The sequence below is a fragment of the Rhinichthys klamathensis genome, unplaced genomic scaffold, assembly GCF_029890125.1.
Source record: "Rhinichthys klamathensis goyatoka isolate OS25496 unplaced genomic scaffold, OSU_Roscu_1.1 h1tg000110l_1, whole genome shotgun sequence".
NCBI lineage: Eukaryota > Metazoa > Chordata > Actinopteri > Cypriniformes > Leuciscidae > Rhinichthys > Rhinichthys klamathensis.
In genome coordinates this window covers 2224065-2238321 of record NW_026606648.1, presented here as the reverse complement: position 1 = coordinate 2238321, position 14257 = coordinate 2224065, and the positions used below count along the sequence as shown (strand labels likewise).

Sequence of the window (14257 nt, the reverse complement as noted above, 5' to 3'; positions counted from 1 at the left end):
AATCGTATGAGGCAAGTAGTAAACAAGCACACCATGTCTACAGTGAGAATACAATAATTCTTGATATCCCACATGATACGGCATAATCCCTAGTTAATGATGTATTTGATCAAATAATCCTTTTTGATAAACAGTATGCCTGCCTTTAATTCCAGCCTTTCTTTTCCCAAATGAATATTGTATAATCCATGCGATCAACAGCCTGGGGAGTCCAGCTGAGTCCAGCTTGATTTGATCTTAAGACAGCTTTGTGATAAAATATCACAAGGATTTACCTTAGAGACAGATTGGAGCGTGAGCTTTATCAGATCACGCTCGGACATGTTAGAAAGTTCAAGGGACAAAGGATGGACAGTTTGAGGTCAAGCCTAAAAAATATGATTAATATTGAGGGCAGCTCTTTGAACGTGAGCTTAACAATGCCAGAATCTTTTTTTAACCCTTTAAGTTACCACAGCCATTACATATTTAAAACAGTAATATACTATACTAAACCTAAACTAATATTGACAAACTATATATTATTTGAAAGCTTACAATCTGTAGTTTCCATATTTGGTGATTGATACAGAAGAGCCGTAATCTATCAATTTGCAACAAGAATATTTTCATACTCCTAAGGCGTGTTAAGACCTTTATTTTGAAATAATGATGAACATGAAAATCATGAAAGAATGGTAGAAACCTCAGTTTGTTTTCATGCCAATAGTTCAAAAGATAACATCCATTCATTTTTTTTTTTTTGAAAAAATGTTTTAAATATAAAGAAAAAAATTATAGATTCACCATTTGTGATGTGGATATACCGAGCTATAACACACATACGTGTTCTTTTTATGTGATTATTGAGGTTCAATTCATATCAAAATATGCCAAACTTCCCTTACTACTTCTGAATAGGGTGCCTACTTCATAAATTGTATGAAAATAATGGTTCAGATCACTCAAAACACATATGGAAATGGAGGTGCCCTTATATGGGCAGTAATGGAGTCTGGTTGTGACCCAGTGAAAAAGTTTGGTACTGCGCCCAAACAAAATCTTACTGAAAGCTAATTTTTTGAGATATCAACCTAAAATTTGAAACACAACTTGTTCAGAGTTTTGGCTTTGATTTTCTTGCAGTTTTAGAGTCCACCAGGTTTTGAAAAAATATATTTTATATCAAATATGAATAATAAAATTTGTACATTTGACATTTTCATAAACTCAAACTTCTATAACTTTTTTTTCTGTGTCACTTTCTTAATTTATTTAACTTCTTTAAATCTGCCAAATGTCTTCTTTAAAACAAGACCAATCTTATATCTATTTTCCAAAGCAATCTTGAATTACAACCATTTAAGTTCGGATTGTGCATTTTCATGTTTATTCTAAAAATGGGGCGCGACACTAATACATCTGATAGGGTGAAAGATTCAGCCATCATGGGAATGCAATTCAATTTCAAAGCATTATTTTGCCATTTACTGATATATGACAACCTACAAGTTATTAAACATAATATGTTTTCTTTCTACAGTAAATTTAAAGGAAATTATATTTTTTTAAGATATAAGTATTTTAGTAACATATAAAATGTCCATCCATTTGTATTCCACAGTCAGTCATACATAAATGAAGCAAATAAGAATGCTATTTAATTTATTTATAAGTACTAAACGAAATAAGTTTTTATACATTTTTACAGGTTTATATATTTTTCATCAATAAATCCATTTAATTAAATGTAAACCAATCTCATAGATATTTTAACTAATTGAATCTTCTAACTAACTGATCATTCTCATATCTTTTAACTGATTTTTACAATTCTGTATTCACAAATAACAGATTTCTAAGCCATTTGAATAAATACATTTACATATTAATTAAATAGGTAAATAAGATTATTTAAATAAAATCATATATATATATATATATATATATATATATATCAATACTTTATACCATGATTCATTCTTTATCAAACATTAAGTGTGTGTGTGATAAATATATATATATATATATATATATATATATATATATGGATTTTTCTTTTTTACTGAGTCATCAGCCTTTAAATATTATTTGTATAAATTTTCTTACTTTTCCTTTTAAATAATGCACAGTTTTAACCAAAGACAAACCAAAAATCCATATTTTAATTATTTCAATACACTGAGTGAAGCCACAAGCCACAATTTTTTATTTAGTTTCAAAAATCCTTTTATCAGTTCTGGGAAGCAATATTACATGTGAAACCACAGGCCATTGTCTGGACATTTACTTTTACATTTACCAGCATTTGAAGTAGTCTCATGTGAAATTAGCATAGGCTGTAATGACAGCGTTAGATGACTGAGTGAGAGCCACTGTAACTGGATATCCTTCAACCAACACAGTATATAACTCACTTCATACGAGAGAGAGCAAGACCACAGCGCACAACTGCTCAGCAGACACATCATCTAGGTAGGAAATGTTCCTTCTCTTTATGTCATAATAAACAAGTAGTTTGTAATGTATGTGATATAAAATATATGACTTTATTTATTTTAACTTATTGATTCATGATTATAAGTATTTAATTACAATTACAAATTATGCCTTTTTTATTCAATTTAATTACAATACCAGTGCATGACTGGGTTCTAGTCTTATGCCAAACAAACGTTTAATAATAATATTTTTTTGGCTATCAACTCTAATTTTACAAATATTTTTCACCTTTTGATTTTTCAGTGACTTTCTTTTTTCTAATTGTTGCTGGCACTATCTTTTGTCTTTTGTTTCTCATTAATGAATAACTTTTAACGAGTCTAGATAATGGGTCAATTATGGAGAACTACAATGTGCATTTCTCTGCAAATTCTTAGAAGACTATAAAAATGATTTGATGGCAACAAAAACAAAAGAAAACAATTTGCATCTCAGCACACCTGTGCGACGGGCCGTATTCCAAGAGCAGACTGTTGCGTTTACAGGAGCCCGGGTCTATCTCATTTAGCAGTGTTTGCTCACTGCTTGGCAACCATCTTCAGTGCTTCATCTTGAAAATAAAAAGACTTCCTGTATTCACTGTGTCTGCTGCAAATTACACAGGCAGTAATGCATCAATTAGTGCACTTATCTGGCAGAGGATAGAATGTGTTTTCCTTGAAAATTAGATGTTCTATTCCAAAGTTCCCGAATTGGGCCGTTTTCCAAGAATAATCTCACACAAAAGATGCACACTACACTACCTGGATCTAAATTTAAAAGCATGTGGATGTTGTCAGCGTGTGTTCGGATCTTCAGTAATTTGACCTCAGTGAACAACTTTAAACAGTAGTCGAAATGGAATAAAGCTTTTTCTGTAGTTCAATCAGACAGGCTGTTGTTTGGTGGATTTGATTTTCCTGCTTAACAGCTCCGGTACACCCATCACTGACTGATTCTCAGCATTGTGGTTATCTTAGGTGAAACATGACATCGGCTTATTCTTCATGTTAATTGTGATTGCTAACTCACTCACTTTTGTGATTACTCACATATCGTGTTGGAAAATCATTTTAGTAAATCGATTTTATTTGAATGGGCTATTTTAAAGCTGCAGTCCGTAGTTCTCTTACGAGAGGTTCTCTCGTATTGCGTAAGTTTAGCTTACGCTACGGGAAAGATTCATCTTCTCGAGATATTGAAGCCAAAAAAAAAAAATCCTTTATTTTGTATTCATTGTCAACGCAGTGCAGCTAGCAGACCTAGAGCAGGCCATCTCGCGTGCTCATTGGCTGCCCTGCTGGCATCTGCTGCAGCCTACCAGTGAGCCCCGCGTGACGTCACGCCCAATGAAGGGCGCTCGCGCCTTCATAGCGTCACAGCCCGCCAGAATGGGCGTGGCTTAGCGTATAAAAGAAGGGGCTGTAGGCTGACTTCCCTGATTTTTCGACTCTTCAGCGAGCTCTCCGCATCGCTGGATCAGAGAGAAGCCACCGCCGCTGTCGAACAGCGAACAGCCAGCTAAGGACAGCGCTGAGGAAGCCGGCCGTCTTCGACACCTTCAGCCATCCGTGCGAGCTACGCTATCCGGCGACGTATCCTTTTACTCTGTTGTATTCTCTTCTAGCTTCTCCTAAAAGAGCGCGAGTGTCTTTTTAAAGATGCCTCGCATTTCCTGCGGCTCGTGTAGGGCCCCGGAGACAGCCGGAACCTGTGGCCAATGCGAAGCGCTCGCCGGAGAACCTCCCTCGAGCCTTGCTCTCGCCTTCCCCCCCTCTCTTCACCGACGCGCAGCTGCCGCTCACGAGCCTCACTGCCGTCGCGTCTGAGGATGAGGTTGAGGGACACGCCACAAGGGACTGCTGTTCTAACCGCGGCTAGCTTCCTTTACGTTACAAGGAAGCTATCGCGCCCCCCATAGAAGCAGTCACTCCGCCCTTTGTGGGACCACGCAGTGATAAGCACCGTTCCCAAAAGGCAGCCGGAGCCTGTAGCCACAGCGACGCGCTCGCCGGAAAGCCTCCCTCGAGCCTCGCTTTTTCACCTTCCCTGCCTCCCTTCACCGACGCGCAGCTGCCGCTCACGAGCCTCACTGCCGTCGCGTCTGAGGATGAGGTCGAGGGACACGCTATGGACTGCTGTTCTAACCGCGACTAGCTTCCTTTACGTTCCAAGGAAGCTACCGCGCCGCGCGCGCTCTTAGTTATCTGCTCGCGCTATTTAAGCTTTCGTAGTTTCCCCCGTGGCTCAGTGGCTAAACTCTAAGCTTTCGCGCCAGAGACCCGTGTTCGATCCCGGCTCTCGCAGCAGAAAAAATTTATGCAGCTCTCCTCTCTGAGCTCGCGACCAGCTTTCTTACGTACAGAAAGCGAGCGCGCGCCCCCGAGCGCATGCGTCACCGGCGAAAGAAGGAGAGAGTGTGGTTTTTTTGTCCCGCCGAGGCCTGACAAACCCCCTCTTTTTCTCAAACATTTTCCAGCTCCTCCTAGTTCGAGCGGCTGGTAATGTCTATACTGCAGTAGAGAGCCTGTTATAACACGCACTCCTGCAGACAATGCCGACACGCACACGAAAACTGTGATGACGCTCTCTCTCTTATCTGCTCGCGCCAACTAAAGCTTATGTTGTTTCCCCTGTGGCTCAGTGGCTAAACCTTAAGCTTTCGCCCTAGAGACCCGTGTTCGATTCTGGCTCCCGCAGCAGATAAAATTTATGCGGCTCTCCTCAGCGAGCCGCCGTATTCAAGTTTATTTCCCTGTCAGTCCCCTTCAAACAGGCTACTGCAGTGGTCCATTTAGCAGCCAACGAGCCGGTTCATTTGCCCTCTCGCCTGCACACATACGCCGTTTTGACGGCGACCCAGAGAAAATCTCAAAGGAGTATAATGTCTGGTCCGGCTCACGCCGTTGGTGTTTTAAGTGTAGTGAAAGTGCCCACGCCCCAGTGTTCACCCCTGCACACAAGCACATGTCTGTCTGTCAGCGCATCGTGTCTTGAGTTTAGACCGAATTACTCTGAAGTCATCCTCAGACCTAGACATGGCTACGTTCCCAAAGTGATGGGCACTCCGTTCAGAGCGCAAGTTATCTCGTTGTCAGCTCTGCCAGCATCTGACAGCGAAAGTGATGTCAGAGCGCTGAGGTTTTACATTACGCGCTCCGCCTCATTCAGGCGTTCAGAACAGCTGTTTGTTTCGTTCGGTGGGCGCACCAAGGGTCTCGCCTCCTCGAAACAGAGCCTGTCCAGATGGATAGTGGACGCTATAGCAGCCGCTTACGCTTCAAAAGGTCTGCAATGCCCTCTGGGCATCAGGGCTCATTCCACGAGAGGCGTGGCCTCTTCGTGGGCATGGTCCAGTGGAATTTCTATCCATGACATATGTGTAGCGGCGGGCTGGAGCTCCCCCTTGCAGGCTAAACTGTTGTCAGTTTAAAGGAGAGGTGTATTCTGCCCAGACCTCCTGCTCAGATCACTCTCACATGACTCAGCTCTCCTGGTTGAGCTGCACTAAGTAGGGTATGTGCCATGTGCCTATACAGACCGGCGCGCTGCTCTGTATTCCCTATGTGTGCTTATGTACAAGTGATGGCCCGCGTGGCTGGCCACCTTATTCTCCACCTTATAGGATTCCCCTGAAAGTTCGGGGTCTCATGGTGGATGCTTGGCGCGCATGGCGTTGACAAAGTGTTCCCGTAGCGTAAGCTAAACTTACGCAATACGAGAGAACCTCTCGTAAGAGAACGATACTCGGTTACTAACGTAACCTCGGTTCTCTCTCGAGAGGGAACGAGTATTGCGTAACCGGCCGTGCTCGCGCCACGAGCGACTTCGCTTCAGTCGTCGAAAAACCAGGGAAGTCAGCCTACAGCCCCTTCTTTTATACGCTAAGCCACGCCCATTCTGGCGGGCTGTGACGCTATGAAGGCGCGAGCGCCCTTCATTGGGCGTGACGTCACGCGGGGCTCACTGGTAGGCTGCAGCAGATGCCAGCAGGGCAGCCAATGAGCACGCGAGATGGCCTGCTCTAGGTCTGCTAGCTGCTGCACTGTGTTGACAATGAATACAAAATTAAGGATAGTTTTTTTTTTGGCTTCAATATCTCGAGAAGATGAATCTTTCCCGTAGCGTAAGCTAAACTTACGCAATACTCGTTCCCTCTCTAGAGAGAACCGAGGTTACGTTAGTAACCGAGTATCATTATTTTTTGGGTTAAAAATTATCCAAAATACATATTTGATAAAATACATAACCAGCCCGTGTTCAAAACTATCTGCTTGCCTTAGCTCGATTCAAAGCGGTAAGCTTGTAATAATGTTTTTAATTCCAGTGGTACTGGTGGATTTCCGCGGGAGATTCGAGCATGTCTTTGTGTCATTACGTCACATCTGTACACATAAAGAAGGAGTCTCGGCTAGTACAAGCTATATTGTGTGTGAGGATGTTGGAGGTGGAGATTTATAGCCTTTTCTCACAGAACTTGATATAATTAAACTTATCAATTTGATGGCGGATCCAGAAAGGTTTAAACGACAATCACCATTGACAACAGATTCACCCATTGTAAAACGCAAAAGACTTCGTTCGGACTTCGGAGTGGCTACAGAAAAAAAGAGACTGCAACCGGACTCATGCGAAAACAAGGATACATATCGGAAGGACGTTACATGTAGTCACGCAATGCTGACGTTGTTAACATTAACAATTTGAGAACAAAGTATAATTTGCACGGTTTCGCGTGATATGATAAGCAATTTTTAGATTTAATCAGCGCGATTTACTGCAATGTCAGAACCGGAACAAAAGTGGATATTACTTACTTGTTCAGATGACATTTTCCGGTGAAAATTATTATGTTGGTCATACTTCCAAAAAGAATAATCTGTGATTCTGAATGCCAGTATCCACACCGCATGGTGATTGACAGCTGCACACTCTCCTCAAACATTGTGTTCATCCGCGCTGTGCCGTGTCGAAGTACAACTTACGTAAAGTTGATAATTCCGCGAATGACTGCAATTGCAGATTTCGAACAGAGATGGCGACAAAGAGGAAAAACTGCGGACTGCAGCTTTAAATAGACAAAGGCTGTGTCCGAAATCTCCACTCAAACCACTACTCCCTAACCCCTATGTAGGGGGTAGGGAGTAGAGCACTATATAGTGAGCTCACCAGCATAATAGAAACACCACTTTCAGACACTACTCGATCGTCTCTCGGCGCCGTTGATTAAACGCGCCATCATCTGTCAGCTGGTGCCGAGCCAGCTCTGGGCTAAATAGATTTTTTTTTTATAAATACATTACATTATATTGAGCTTTGTAGCAAGGTTCAGGGAAGAAGGAGGCGGGAACCGGCGGACAATCAAAATAAAACTTTATTTAAATGAAATAAACACTATACCTGCCAGCAGTCCCTCACGGACGACTGCTGGCTACCAAAATAAAATAACACAAAGCACAAACAAAAGCAGGCCTGTTCCTCTCTCGATCATCCACTCCGTCGCTCCCCCTTTATGCTTCCGCTCCTCCGTGAGAGATGCGAGACCGGTGTGCTTCACAGGTGCTGCTCATTAGCAATCGCACCACCGGCCTCGCGGCGTTCTCTCACGTCCCTCGGCCATCCTGCTCACCACAAGCTTATTTCTCCAAAATTGTAAAATTAAAAGTCATTTCTGGCCGTTTCTGTTATAATGCGTTACTCCACACATGATTATAACTTATAAACATAAATAAAATTAATACACATATTTCATATATTTTCATTTTCGCGCCACACCGTTTTCTCTTGCCTGTCGACATAAAAAAAAAAACAGATCTACGTTATCAAATATCTTGCTCATAATACTCTTATAAAACAGCTTTTAGACTATGTGGAGATGCCACTCAATATTTATCTTTTTTGTTTGTTTGTTCTCGTGATTCAGAAGATTTTCCGGATTAGCAAAAGAAACAGGTTCCCTTTCAAGGGAACTTCGAGCTGCGTCAAACGCTGTGGGAACGCCCCTGCGTTGTGCGTCATGAAGCACGTATGGAATCAGCCCAATGGAGAGACGGAACGTCATAGGCAGGTGACGTCATCGACCAGGAAACTATAAAGCACCCCAAAAAACACAAGCGCATCAGCTTCTGTGCCTTCAGTTGCGCTATATGTGAATCTGTCTGAGTGTAAACACTGTGTCTGTCTTTAGTATTTGCTAGGCAGGAGTTATCACATTTACACCACACAAACATAGAGAGACTATGGCGAGCGAACGGCATTTAAGAAGTGTGTTCCTCCCTGCTCGCGCTATCTAACGGGCGGGGATACACACATTCTTTGTGTTGTTTGTTTGGGAGTGCAGCATGCCCAGTCAGCTCTCGAGGGGGGGCTGGCTGCGAGCATTGCGAGCGTCTGCCTTTATGGACACTCCACTCTCGCCGGGCACTCTTTGAGGAGAGTGCTCGGTGCGCGCTCCCCGCGGTTCGAGTCCCGCTTCTGCCGAGGCTGAGCGGCGACGCTTATCGTGGGGATCGCAAATGGATCTTTCAGCGGGGTTAGAGACGGGCTCTGCCTTATCTCTGCCTTTACCTGTTAGATCCAGTGTCTCAGCCCGGTTTGGAAGCACGCTCTGCGGTTTCTTCCGCCCGGGCTGAGGCACCAGTACTGCAACTATCTAACGTTAGTTATAAAAACTAGGAGAAAAGGCAGTATTGACGAGAAGATGTGGAGGACTCGCCACCTAACACTCCCGAAAGCGAAGAGCTCATGGAGGTTCTTACTCGAGCTGTATCAAAACTAAGCATTGAGTGGCCAGTGGCTAGGCAGGAGTCTGTTATTAAATCTAAGTTAGATGAAAGATTTCTCCCTTCCCGTGTGCAACCTCCATGCCGGTGCTTGCCGTTTTTTTTTTATCTCCATACTGAGGTGTCGAGATTATGGAAGAAGCAGGCTTCTGATATAATTTTAGCCCCCAATTATTCACATATTCAGATTTAGCGGGGGCTAGGTTTTTGAAAAGAAAAGACAGCGCTTTGCCGCGGGTAAAAGAGACGCTTGCGAGCTATCTCTCTTCCGAGGCTGCATTGTCATTTAAAGCACCGGCATTACCTTCCAAGCCATTATGAAATATTTCGGCTTTGTAAAGTGTATTTGGCGGCAGGTCAGGCTGCGTCGTGTCTGCATACAATGTCTATATTGCAGGCATACCAGGCTGATTTGCTAAAGGACGTGAGCGTGAGTGAGAAGGCAGTACTGACGTGGTTCGAGAACTGCGTCAGGCTGCCGATTTGTGGTAAAATGATTTTTTCCAACATGAAACCGAAAGAGAAAGCTTTCTTTTAGATGATCCTCTCTCCCCTGCGGGGTTATTCAGTGACTTAGTTATTACTGTCATTGATAATTTCAGGAAGAAAAGAAGCAGGCAGCAGCTTTTAAAAGTCAAGTCAAGTCAAGTCACATTTATTTATATAGCGCTTTTCACAATACAGATTGCATCAAAGCAGCTTCACAGTGATAACATGAAAGTAGTACAACACAGTTCAATAATATTGTTGAATATTAAATATCCCCAACTAAGCAAGCCAAAAGCAAGGCGACAGTGGCAAGGAACCAAAACTCCATCAGATTGGATGGAGAAAAAAACCTTGGGAGAACCCAGGCTAGTCAGGGGCCAGTTCTCCTCTGGCTAACAATCATAGGGTTTTAAAGAAGCTTTACAGTAAGTCCATATCAGAGAGTACCTGGAAAAAATACATTTAGTTAATCATGTAATATTTAGGGGATAACATATCGCCGGCGTTGAGTCGTCTCTTCGCAGGCGTTGAGTCGTCTCTTCACAGGCGTTGGTCTTCTCATCACAGGCGTTGAGGCATCCGAAATCCCCGTGAGAGGCAGGATACCAAACTGGAGCCTACGAACGCCATTTTTCTCGGGACAAGCGTCCCGAGATAACAGCAGAAAGGCAGATGGGAAATAATTAGCATAGCTGATGTTCATAATGATTTCCATTACACGGGAGTAGGTGTTAGAAAACCATAATCTCACAACTCTCCGTAACCCAAACTCTCCGCAACCATACGGACCGACCCGTTTGTCTATAAGGCTGTCGAGCCCCACTGGTGCGTTAAGCAGTTTCAGTGGCAAACGGTTCCTTCCTTCCAAAAGGTTTCTTCCATTAAAAGTTCACTCTCCACGGAGCTGCTGGGCGGGAGTAGCCCCGGCCGTCCACGAGCTCATCGCATAGTATCGCGTCTCGCGCTCCCCCTGCTGGACAGTGGGACCAGACGCGGCACTCTCAGCCAAAGCTTTTTGAAAAATAAATATAATATAATATAATATAATATAATATAATATAATATAATATATATATATATATATATATATATATATATGTGACCCGTTATAGAAACCAGGGACACAAGTCGGCAGCACAACTTGCGAGCAAAATGAGAAAGAAGCGTTTTTTTTCAAAATTTGTGATTTCCGCTTTTTTGCAGAATCTGTTAGTTGAGATGATGAAGAAGCCTCTCCATGTTTGAGATAACAGTATTGGTATATTTAAAAGCGTACATTTTGAGGTTGAAATCGGCTTGTTTTTCGGGGATTCTAGCATGCAGTAGGGGCGCTCTCGGTCCTTGAATACGGCGGCTCGGCTCGCTGACAACGGTGGCTGGCTGTTTCATATGTGACATCCCGATTGCTTTGAATGGGGAACGTTTTGTGAACAGGGAACAGACTTAATGGACTGGCAACAACATGAACTGGCACAGAGAATCGAAATAGAGGATGCAGTTAAGACCTTTGCTGCGATGAAGGCCTGCTGTGTGCGTTTCTGAAACGTAAGTTAAGCTTCATTTGCTCTCTAGTCGTTATTTAAGATGCTGAACCTGCTGATGATATAATGTGCTTGCGGACATTTCATTTGTGTGTGTATATGCACATAAGAAAGTGATGTAAAGAGATTTGCAACAGTAATTTGAGGAAGTGAAATGTGATTATTTGGAAAATTCCTGTCATGACTGCTTAAAGAAAAATGCCAGCAGACATTTGCCTCCTGCATAAACTTTAATATTGTTGACATTTTGGGCACACGCGCGTTGCGCACTATTTGCGTTATATGTAGGCCTATGGCTTATTGGTCTTTGTGTGTTGTTGCTGGTTTTGCGTTATATGTATATGGCATATTGGTCTTTGTGTGTTGTTGCTGGTTTTGCGTTATATGTATGGCATATTGGTCTTTGTGTGTTGTTGCTGGTTTTGCGTTATATGTATGGCATATTGGTCTTTGTGTGTGTTGTTGCTGGTATACGTTGCAAATAGAGGGGCAGCACAATTGTTTTTTGCCTAGAGCGGCAGAAGTGCATTCGCCGGTCCTGGGGGTGAGTTTCCATAAACATTAAAGTTTGTCGTTTTGTGTTCATTCTAAGAACACGTAGGCTACACGTTATCGCATGTTTAGTCTGTTTAGACCTTCCCAATACCTACCTATTGTTATTAGCTAGCTCAGGAAAGAAAAAAAGCTGTAAAGCACAGGGGGAAGCTTTACAGGGGGTATGGCTTATCTAAATAAGATGTAAATGAGCCCTATTGTCACTCCCCCCAGCAGAGAGAGGTGAGAACTGCACATCTTTAGAGGCTGTTATCTTAACTTTTAGTTATTTTAAGTGCCTACATTCAAATGGCCACAACTTCTCTAAATATTATCAGATTTCCATGTGTTACACATTGTTGGAAAGCTTGGAGACTACACTTTCAGAATCTATGAATAACTCAAAATGCCCCAGAACCGACTTGTGTCCCTAGTTTCCGTAACTGGTCACATACACTCACCGGCCACTTTATTAGGTACACCTGTCCAACTGCTCGTTAACACTTAATTTCTAAGCAGCCAATCACATGGCGGCAACTCAGTACATTTAGGCATGTAGACATGGTCAAGACAATCTCCTGCAGTTCAAACCGAGCATCAGTATGGGGAAGAAAGTTGATTTGAGTGACTTTGAACGTGGCATGATTGTTGGTGCCAGAAGGGCTGGTCTGAGTATTTCAGAAACTGCTAATCTACTGGGATTTTCACGCACAACCATCTCTAGGGTTTACAGAGAATGGTCCGAAAAAGAAAAAACATCCAGTGAGCGGCAGTTCTGTGGGCGGAAATGCCTTGTTGATGCCAGAGGTCAGAGGGGAATGGCCAGACTGGTTCGAGCTGATAGAAGGGCAACAGTGACTGAAATAACCACTCGTTACAACCGAGGTATGCAGCAAAGCATTTGTGAAGCCACAACACGCACAACCTTGAGGCGGATGGGCTACAACAGCAGAAGACTCCACCGGGTACCACTCATCTCCACTACAAATAGGAAAAAGAGGCTACAATTTGCAAGAGCTCACCAAAATTGAACAGTTGAAGACTGGAAAAATGTTGCCTGGTCTGATGAGTCTCGATTTCTGTTGAGACATTCAGATGTTAGAGTCAGAATTTGGCGTAAACAGAATGAGAACATGGAACCATCATGCCTTGTTACCACTGTGCAGGCTGGTAGTGGTGGTGTAATGGTGTGGGGGATGTTTTCCTGGCACACTTTAGGCCCCTTAGTGCCAATTGGGCATCGTTTAAATGCCACGGCCTACCTGAGCATTGTTTCTGACCATGTCCATCCCTTTATGGCCACCATGTACCCATCCTCTGATGGCTACTTCCACCATGTCACAAAGCTCTAATCATTTCAAATTGGTTTCTTGAACATGACAATGAGTTCACTGTACTAAAATGGCCTCCACAGTCACCAGATCTCAACCCAATAGAGCATCTTTGGGATGTGGTGGAACGGGAGATTCGCATCATGGATGTGCAGCCGACAAATCTGCGGCAACTGTGTGATGCCATCATGTCAATATGGACCAAACTCCCTGAGGAATGCTTCCAGCACCTTGTTGAATCTATGCCACGAAGAATTGAGGCAGTTCTGAAGGCAAAAGGGGGTCCAACCCGTTACTAGCATGGGGTACCTAATAAAGTGGCCGGTGAGTGTATATATATAAAATAAAAAAAAATAAAAAAGCAATAGAACTGTTTTGAGGACAGTTATATTGGCTATGCTGAGGGCGGTCCCCACCGAGGGAGAAAGGTGTTCACCTCTTTTTACGGTACCCATTCTTTCTCGGTGCCCTCAGGGGCCCGTTCTGCCAACCCCGCCTTCATGCCGGGGCGCAGACGGTCCCGGCGAGCGCTTTCCCGAGGGACGCTTGCCTCCTCTGACACTGAGGGTGGGCCCCATCGAGGGAGAAAGGTGTTCACCTCTTTTTACGGTGCCCATTCTTCCTCGGTGCCCTCAGGGGCCCGTTCTGCCAACCCCGCCTTCATGCCGGGGCGCAGATGGTCCCGGCGAGCGCTTTCCCGAGGGACGCTCGCCGCCTCTGACACTGAGGGTGGTCCCCATCGAGGGAGAAAGGTGTTCACCTCTTTTTACGGTGCCCATTCTTCCTCGGTGCCTTCAGGGGCCCGTTCTGCCAACCCCGCCTTCATGCCGGGGCGTAGACGGTCCCAGCGAGTGCTTTCCCGAGGGACGCTCGCTCCCTCTGAGGAGGGTCTCAGAGCGGTCAAACCAGTTGTTCCCTGCCGGTGCGCCGCTACAGGGCGCTGTGTTTGCTGCTCAAATTACACCAAAGACCAGTCTCGAGAGACTGGTACCCTTAGTAGAATTTGTTTGGCAGAGTGGAAAAGCCTTCCAAGAATATCTCAGTGGGTCCTGCCGACAGTAGTAAGAGGTTATGCGATCCAATTTAGGTGTCGTCCACCGAAACTCAGAGGGGTTCTGCC

General features: G+C 43.8%; 1 protein-coding gene across 1 annotated transcript in view; it reads left to right on the top strand.

The window, feature by feature from the left end:
• The first annotated feature begins 2403 nt into the window (after nucleotides 1-2403).
• Nucleotides 2404-14257, top strand: part of trpa1b (transient receptor potential cation channel, subfamily A, member 1b) — a 64423-nt gene continuing 52569 nt past the window's right edge. The window contains exon 1 of the mRNA XM_056254132.1: nucleotides 2404-2454. The gene's annotated coding sequence lies outside the window, so the exon portion shown is untranslated. The remainder of the gene's footprint in view (nucleotides 2455-14257) is intronic.